Below are 10186 nucleotides of genomic sequence, written 5' to 3'. Positions count from 1 at the left end.
TTGGCCCAATAACTCGTTTTAAGCTAAAAGTGGGCCGGAATCACTGATACACCCATGAATTGTTTGTAAGTTAATGAACATGGAAACCCTAATTTTGGTAAAATTACAAGATTACCCTTATAATATGAAAATGACCGCTTTGCCCTAGGTAAAAATAACCATTATACCCCTAGGGTTTATATATGAACTTAATGCATGGGCTTTTGATAAACATGATATGTATGATATGCACATGACATGTATGATATGCACATGATATGTATGATATGCACACGAGATGTTCATAAATGCATTGGGTTGGGTTTTTATATGAATGGAGGAAGTGAAAAAGGCTTATGCCCCGCTTATCAAAAGGGCTTATGCCCTGCTTATAAGAAGGGCTTATGCCCGATTATCAAAAGGGCTTATGCCCGATTATTAAAAGGGCTTATGCCCCGATTATTAAAGGGCTTATGCCCGATTATGATAAAGGGCTTATGCCCGATTATGATAAAGGGCTTATGCCCGATTATTAAAGGGCTTATGCCCGATTATTAAAGGGCTTATGCCCCGATTATTAAAAAGGGCTTTGCCCAGCTTATTAAAAGAGGCTAGGCCTCCGGTTATATGATAAAGCTATCTATGCCGCCAAAGGAGAGTTATGGCGGGGTGGGTCAAGTTAATCCCCACATGGTGTGTTGGTTGGTACGGTGGAGAGTAGCGGATGGTGGGTTGAGTAGTCTCCCAAATGGGTTGCATTCTTTCATTGACATTATATGTGATATTGAAATGGGCCTATGGGCCATACCGTTTCTGAGAAAGGCTTCGCCCAAGAATATGAAATTTGAAAAGGCTTTACCAAAGTGTTATGAAATATGAAATATGAAATATGAAAAGGGCTATGGCCCAATACATGTTTGAGATTGGATTTGGGCTTAGACCCAACAGTCATTATTGTTTTGGGCTCTGAAAGGGCTTGTTGCACATGAGTTTCCAAACTCACCCCTTTCCTTAACCTTGCGGTGAGCCTTGATGTGGGGACTTGGGCGGAGGGATTGAGAGTGGCCACGGTGATTGTCTTTGGACTTTTAAATAGCGTTGGTTTTCATTAAATTTCCTTTATTATTTATTTTGGTTTGTAATAAGGCCATTTTTAACTTTTCTTTTATTTCTTTTCGGGATTATTTTATTTTCAATAACTTTAAAATTGGTTGATAATTATTCAAAAGGGGCTAGACTTAAGACGTGATTTCAAAACAATATTTGATTTCAAAATATCACAACACCACGATTAATCGATTTATCAAAGACATCCACTTAAACAAACTTAAACTCGATATAACAAAGTGTGGCTATGGTTGTGGGCATGTCTAGGATTGGATCCAATCAAAGAGCTTGGTACTTAAGTAGCCTTCATGGCTCACCTCCTCTGTCTCGGATACCTACCTGGTGCCCAGCTTCCATACACTTTGTTAACTCAACAAAATATATGGTTTTTAAAACACTAAAACGGAACATGGGTTTTCAACTCCAATGTGGCACGTCAAATTCGGCCATAACGTCTAGGCCGGGTTTGGGGTGTTACACAGTCGGCAGAAACCAAAGAGAAATAAGGCGAAGCCTAAGATACACAGAGAATGAGCAAGAAGATGATACTCAACCCCCAACCGAAAAGATGGCTGAAAACCAAGACAATCAGCTACCTCCTGCAATTGCGGTTAATCAAAATCCTGCTTCATGCACTATGTATGATTATGCTAAACCTTCTTTAACAGGAACTGAATTGAGCATAGTTAGACCTGCTATAGCTACAAATAATTTTAAACTAAAACCTAACACTATTCAAATGATACAGCAATTTGTCCAGTTTGATGGTTTGCAGGATGAAGATCCCAACGCTCACTTAGCAAACTTTTTAGAACTATGCAATACATTTAAAATTAATGGAGTTTTTGACGATGCCATTCGTCTTCAGTTATTCCCTTTCTCATTGAGGAACAAAGCTAAACAATGGTTGAACTCGTTACATGAGGGTCAATTACTACTTGGGAACAAATGACCGAAAATTTTTTACTAAAATATTTTTCACCGGCTAAAATAACTAAATTACGTAATGATATCTCTTCTTTTGTGCAGATGGATTTAGAAACACTCTACGATGCATGGGAGAGATACAAGGACCTTTTGAGAAGGTGCCCTCACCATGGGTTACCACTTTGGCTTCAGGTTCGTACATTCCATACTGGCCTAAATCCTTCGACTCGGCAAATGGTTGACGCAGCTGCTGGTGGAACCATCAAAAATAAAACACCTGAAGATGCTTATGAGTTCATAGAGGAGATGCCATTGAATAACTATCAGTGGCAAGTCATGAGGACAAAGCCAACGAAAACAGCCGGTGTTATAATGTTGATTCGGTCACCATGCTCTCTAATCAAGTAGAACTCTTGAATAAGAAAATTTATGGTTTTCTTAGTTCTTCACAAGTTCACCTAGTAATGCAGTGGGAAGCAAGTAGAGGTGGAACAAGCCATTCAGAATACCAACCTTATGGCCACAACATGGATAATGAGCAATTAAATTATATGGGTAATAATGCTCGACCTCAAAATAATCCAAATAGTAACACTTATAATGCAGGTTGGTGGAACTACCCAAATTTCTCATGGGGAGGCCAAGGAAATCAATGACCACCTCCGGGCTACCAACAGCCACCCTATCAACAGGAAAAGAAGCCAAATCTTGAAGAGATGCTCACAAAGTTTATCTCAGTGTCAGAAACCCGTTTCTAGAACACCGAGATAGCATTTAAAAATCAACAAGTGTCGATCTAAGGGCTCAAAACTCAGATAGGCCAGCTTTCCAAACTAATCTTCAAACGACCACAAGGGAGCTTGCCAAGTAATACTGAACCTAACCCAAGGGAACAGCTCAACGCGATTAACGTTCAAGATGAAGAAAGATTTGTTAAGCCTGAGCCAGAATCGAGGCAAGAAATTGTGGCAAGTAAAGGTTAAGGTGAGGTAGATCACAATAAAAACAAATCGGTAAACCTTGTGTGCCATACCCCAATGCGACAAGAAAAGACTACTCAGATGAACAATTTGGTAAATTCCTTAAACTCTTAAAAAAAAAATAACATATTAACTTACCGTTTATTGAAGCTCTATCACAGATGCCAAACGCAATGAAATTTTTAAATGAGCTTTTAGCAAATAAGAGGAAGATGGATGAGGCATCACATGTGGAGCTAAACGCAATTTGCTCAGCTATTCTCCAAAAAAAACTACCCAACAAACTTAAAGATCCAGGGAGTTTTACAGTTTCTTGCTTAATTGGTAGTTTAGATGTTAATAATGCATTAGCTGATTTGGGGTTAGTATTAATGTCATGCCTTACAAAATGTTCAAACAATTAGGTCTCGGGAAACCTAAACAGACTAGGATGAGCATTCAATTAGCAGATAAAACTATAAGATTTCCTGGGGCTATTATTGAAGATGTGCTAGTTAAAATCGATAAATTTATATTTCCCATTGACTTCATTGTTCTAGACATAGAGGAGGATAACAACACTCCTTTAATTCTAGGAAGGCCCTTTTTAGCAACTGCTAAAACAATCATTGATGTTGGCACAGGTGAACTCACACTCCGTGTGGGAGACGAAACAATCACTCTTCAAGCTCGTAATTCTGGCAACACATTAGAAATTGAAGGTGTTCGTTTAACCCATTCTACTAAAACTGACAATATGGTACAACCTACTTTACAGGAAATGAGTCTGAAAGAAGCACATGAGTCATTCGAAAGCAATAGTAGAGGACTCATTCATAAAGATCGAAGGCTACAAATCAAGGAGCTAGATGAATGGCGGACGCATAAATCGAGAACACCTGACAAACCGAATCTACGACAGAACAAGCTCAATCCCTTTCCAAATCAACTTAAGGTTGGAGATAGAGTCTTATTAGATGCCACAGATCCCCACATTTTCGCTACCACATCGAATGAAGAAATCCCTCTTACGGTACTCAGCATTTTCCCATTTGGTACGGTCGAGGTGAGTCATTCCAAGTTCGACACTTTTAAGGTAAATAACACCCGTTTAAAACCTTATTTTGATGAGATTAATAGCAGAAATGAGGAGTATAAACTCCTCAAACCACCATGATCATTCAACGGAGAGGTAAGTCGAGCTTAGACTATAAATAAGCGCTTCTCGAGAGGTAACCCGAGCACTAACTGTATTAACTTCTTTAGAATTTAGTCTTCAACATCTAATTTACTAGCAGAGCGCTTGAATACAGGTTTTCCACAGGGACACGGCCAAGAGCACGGGCGTGCTTAAGGCTGTGTGCAAACATGTAACAATTTTTACCAAACACAGGCTATGATAAAACCCCACAGCTGTGCAACATGGCCGTGGTCGAACCTGCCAAAACAACACGAGGGTGAGACACGCTCGTGTGGAAGAACTATGCGTGAACCTGTTAAAACAGCATGGGTGTGCTACATGCCCGTGTCTATCACTCGTGTTCGAACCTGTTAGATTGACACGGGTGTGGATCTGAATACACAGGCAAATGAACAACGTCAGACACGGTCGTTCGACACGGCCGTGTGTACCCACACGCTTAAGGAACATGGACGTGTACTAATTGTCAGACGCGTCCAAATTCAAAATTTACGAATCACACGGGCTGAAATTGTGGAACACGGGCGTTTTACCTGACCGTGTGCCCCAAAAATCTATAAATACCCTACACTATTCTTTGTCTTCCCCACTCAAAAACCCTAACCCTAGCCGTACAATTCCACACGGCCTCCTCGTCGTGCCAGTCCGCCTTCTCTAACTTCGTTTTTTATACTCATTCTCCTCTTTCTAGCGTTTGTTCACTCTTTTCTCGAGGGCTATTTATCATAATAATATGAAATTTTTCATGTTCCTTTCTTATTTTTATCGTACAAATGTTATATCAAGAATAGTTATTATCTTTTTCATGTTAAAATTTTTACTCATTATATGATTTCTCTACTTTATTTGATTAGTTAGAAGTAAATATTCATTATTAGAACAATATATATACTCATGCCTTTAGTGTTAACATTTTTCATCTGTCACACATATTGCATTCCATGAAATTCGTTGCCATTTTTTATGCCATACAATTGATTGCTTTAATTAACTTGTTAGTCTTAGTAGTTATTGAACTTATGATTTTTATTTACAAATTATCTTCATTTTACTTTGATCATTCCTCAAAATGAATTAATGGTTCTTGATCGCAGGTACCATGTCGTCTTCACGAGGAAAGAAAACCACCGTACCTACTTTAAAGAAGAGGAAGAGAGCGTCATCTTCCGCGGGTCCAACCACGGAAATTCGTCACCCTCTCCTGAAGTTCCCCCGAGGGCCCCAAGAAGAGCTTTTCCAAATACTTTGGGCCTGACCTTTAAGTGCAGACCGCTGCATTGACTGGGCTGCTGTAGAATAAGTTCAGTTGGTTGATGCGATTCAGGCCCTCCTAACCACCGACCCTTAGGAGCTGTTCTTTGAGATCATCGAACCAACATACTTAGAGCTCACGATGGAACAATGATCAATGTTCCATCTTTAGACCGTAATGACGAATTACGATGATCCCAACACGGTTCAGTTTCGCTTAGGCGGGTTAGTCCGCCAGCTAAGCATCCCAGAGCTCGGTGCTACACTGGGCTTATATACGGAGAAGTTCAAGGAGGAGAATGAACTACATGCTCCCACTCGCTACATACATTTCTCCTCCTTGAAGTGCTGGCACACTTTGGCCCCTGGCGCAGCCTCCTACAATCCTAGCCGCTCTAAGGCATCAGTTCTCCTACCATCATTGGGGTACCTACACACTATTTTGGCTCATACGATTATAGGGAGACGAGAGAGCACTGGCGTCGTCAACACTCACGACTCCTACTTCTTATGGTGTATGTCGCACGGGCACATCATCGACCTTGCCTATTTCATCGCCCTAGCGATTCAGCATCAGATGGAGCGGCAAAGGAAGGGGGTCATCTCTATTGGCCCCTATGTTCCTCGATTGGCTGACACTTCGGGCTCCTCAGCACCGCGGCCCAAGAATCATGCTTAGCATGAGGATAATTGAAAGGCGCCGAGGAACCTACCCTTCCCAATATCGACTCGCCCAATCTACCGAGGACAAAGCCTAAGAGGACATTCCTGATGATGTCCCTCCACAGCACGAGGACCCATCGACTTAGCCACCACCACCCTCTCGTCCAGTTCATGCGGCGGCTTCATATGCTGACATCTCTGAGCGCCTCACTAGATTCGAGCAGCAGTGTTTTCAACGATTTGACAACATTGATGCTACTCTACAGTAGATTTGTCAGCACCTCCACATCTCATCACCAGACCCACCTCGCGAACCGTCCACGATGAAGATGTTTAAAAACATTTATTTATTATTTTATGTTTTTAATTTTTATTAAAACTACTTTTTATTTTTATCATTAGATTTTAGAATTTTATTTTTAATTATCAATTTCGGTTATTTCTTTATGAGTAATTATTCTTCCTAATATCCCTTAAAAAGTTCCTGATTTTATCACAGTTATATAGAGCTCTTAAGCTCATCATTGCATAGAAACTAACAACTACACCGGGTAAGGTTCTTCACGACTGCCATGTCTTGATCGACCATGACCATAGCTACCACTAGATATAATATTCTTTTGGCACAGGACTTATGGACTAATGAACCTCTACGACTGCCGGGGTATCCTACTCCACTCTCGAGCCGATTACTCTCCAAAACTCCAGTTCGAGGAGTTCATCGTACAGGAAGTTTCACTTCTCTCCCTATCTTATTTTTATACTCTAATATCTATCTTTGTACATTGAGGGCAATGTACATCTTAAGTGTGGGGGTATTTATTTCATTATCAGAAAAATCCCTAAATGACTACCTTTTCTCTTGAAAAGCTCTCATATCATATTTGGGATAAATTTTGATTGATTTTTGATTTTTTTTATATATTTTGAATTAAAACATAAGAATTTATGCATTGATTGTTTAAACTTTAATACATTAGAGAATCAAGCATGATAAGTTGATTTTTAAGTATTTAAAATCTTAGGTTGTTTCCCCAAAGTTTAGGTATTACTTTGAGTTGGAATTCACAAGTTTTAAACATCAAAAAGCCATAATTTTTGTGAGACTTTTGAGCCTTTTGAGCATCTATTAATTCTTTCATGCTCACTTTTATTATTGCTTTGAGTGCATCAGTATTGAACTATTATTCTAGAACTTGCTTGATTATGCATGTCGAGACCACACCATTTGATTTGATATGTCAAAATGATTAAGGTACTTAGGATTAACCCACTCATGCCATGAAAAGCCTACCTCCATGATTAACCCCTAGTAAACCCCCTTGAGTCTAACAAGTCATTTCTTGTATTACCCTTAATATTAACCCTTAACCCATTATTGTTGAAATCCCCTAAATTAATTTGATCTCTATTTTTGTCGACACTTGAGTTGAATAAATTGCTTAGCTATGTCTTGTTCTTAGTAGTTAGTCTATGTTATTTAATTCTTGCTTTTTTAAAAAAAACATGTATACATATTAGTAGTGATCTTTTGTTTGTAAGCTTCAGTATTCAAATTCCATAGTCAGAAAAGGAATTATGTTGTACGTAAGTGATGATTAACTCTTTTTCTAGTTAGGAAATTTTTTCAATTCAATCTCGATTCTAACCCTTTTTTTTAGCTTGTGACCACAACCCCTAACCAAGCCTCATTACAACCCTCTAAAGACCTTTTAATTGATGTCTCATCTCAATTTATTAGTGGTGGAGATTTGATTTTCATGCAAGCCTATGGTAATAACTTTTCATTATTGACTATTGAGTGCTTCATTTATTGTCCTTAAAACACCTCGAGTGATTTGAGTGAATCTTTAGTGAGGATGTGAAACTCTGTGATATTCCAAATCAAAGGTAATTACTTAAATGAGGAGAGACACCTATGTTTTCAAGAGAAAATGCTCAACTTGGAGTGTTTGAAACTTTTATGTTTTCTTTTAGTTAAATTCTCAATGTATGATTACCTATGAATTATTTTGAGATATTATCGATAGAAATTATAAGTTGAGAAGAATTTATTTTGATTATGAGTTGAGGATTTTGCTTGAGGACAAGCAAATGCTTAAGTGTGGGGGTATTTGATAAATCAGAATCTATACATATTTTTACCCCATGTTTAACGCATTTTATGGTGATTTCCTATTAGAATTGGTGAATTCGATGCTCCTAATGCTTTAATTTCATGTTTTATACTTAGGAGAGCATAGGAGAGCGAAAAGAACAAGAAATGGGTCAAAACCGGAGAAAATAGGCCAAAGTACGAAATCAACATAGCCTAAACCTCCTCACACGGGTAGACCACACGGCCGTGTCAATTTGGCAGGCTCGAGCACTGCCTGAAGTAATCGCACACGGTCGTGTTACATGGGCATGTCCCTGTCGAGCCCAAGTTGAGTGCAATTCGGAAAAAGCTAATTTTGAGGGCTCTTAGGCATTCCAAAGCCTATAAATACACCCTAGAGGAGGAAGAAAAAGGAGGCACAGAATAGAGAGTAAGGAATTACTCCAAGGAAGCCGATTGATCCATCTCAGAAGCCGGATTCACCATCAAGACTGAAGATCTCTCCTCAATTTCCCCTTCAGGAGTTTTGGGTTTACTTTATGTTTTGTATTCTTTATTATTCTGAGATGTTTTGTTATTTAGTTATGAACTAAATCCCCTAAATACCTAAGGGGAATGAAATCTAAGACGAATCTTATTATTATTTTCTGAATTGTATGATAAATATTTAACTTGTTCTTAATTATGTGTTCTTAATTCTTGTTTTGATAACCCGAGATCTTGATTCAAGATAAGCTCTTATTCGGAGGAGGAATAGAATACATCTAAGAGTACATTTGTCATAATTAAGCGAGAGTTGATTGCGCGCCTAGACATAGGGTGACAAGATTTTTCCAAATTAGGGTGAAACCTAATAAGGGGATCCATAAATCGAGTTAATGCAACCCTAAGGTGTTAATTAGAGAAAGGACTCAATTATTCATTCTAGGGATTAGACGTTATTAGTCTTGAATAGGGATAATAACATAACTTAAGGATCTCTACGGAACAAGTTAAATGAATAAATCGTCCGATTCGGAGCCAGAATAACAAGTACAGTCTAGGTGGATTTTTCCTTAGGTATTGTCTTAATTCAATTGATTTTCCCAAAAGTAATTCCTCAATTCCATTCTCTGTGAATTCTTAGTTTAGATAATTAGTTAGTTAAAACAAAAACCTCTTTATTCGTAGGCTAGATAATAAAAAGACAGTCATTACTAGTACTTTTAGTTCTTTTGGATTCAACAATCCGGTTTTGCTAAAACTATACTACTGTTCGATAGGTACACTTGCCTACATCGCGATAATAGTTAGTTTCAAGAACGATTAATTATAAATATTTAAAACCTATCACGAAATCATGTGATCAATAACAGAAAAGGGTGAGTTTAAGTAAACTCAGTGTGTAACCCAATAAAATTAAGCATGTACACATACAGAATATCACAAATCAAACAGATTCTTACTCGGGCCTGGGCCTATATCAATTACAGATACCGAATTGGGCCTAAACCCATTTCAAATACAGATACAGTTACAGATATGCAAATCAGATAACAGAATCCTACCCCCATCCTCTAAACACTATCTCCGACCATCCCTACGTACCATGTAGGGTTTAAAACTCCAACCCAGCCCTACATACCACTCTGTACCGATACGACACATATCAGATATAATGCAACTGTGCTACCAGATTTTATGCATAATCTGCCTTTCAGAACACTTCCTCCATTATATATATCATCCCACCCCAGCCACAGTAATAGAATTTACATATAGAATTAACAGATAAATCATGTTTAACATGCTTTCATTAACAGATAACAGATATACAAACATAGGCATGCTCATAACCATATTTTATACTCATAAATCGTTTGGTTTTTAGGGTTAGATAGCATTTACCAACCCTCGATAGGCCCACAGTGGATTAGGATGACTCGTACGACCCTACAAAAAATTTCAGGTCGTGTGGGCCTACACACCCAGATTGGCCTAGCCCGTGTAGATCACACGGCC

General features: G+C 38.5%; 1 non-coding gene across 1 annotated transcript; it reads right to left on the bottom strand.

Moving 5' to 3' along the window:
• Positions 1-2082: 2082 nt before the first annotated feature.
• LOC128283181 (small nucleolar RNA R71) lies at positions 2083-2189 on the bottom strand. The gene has a single exon (XR_008273523.1). It is a non-coding gene; the product is annotated as a small nucleolar RNA R71 (small nucleolar RNA).
• Between the last annotated feature and the right edge of the window lie 7997 nt (positions 2190-10186).

The sequence above is a fragment of the Gossypium arboreum genome, chromosome 10 (assembly GCF_025698485.1).
Source record: "Gossypium arboreum isolate Shixiya-1 chromosome 10, ASM2569848v2, whole genome shotgun sequence".
In the NCBI taxonomy this organism is placed as follows: Eukaryota; Viridiplantae; Streptophyta; class Magnoliopsida; order Malvales; family Malvaceae; genus Gossypium; species Gossypium arboreum.
Note: the sequence above shows the minus strand (reverse complement) of the source record. Positions and strands in the feature narration are given on the sequence as shown.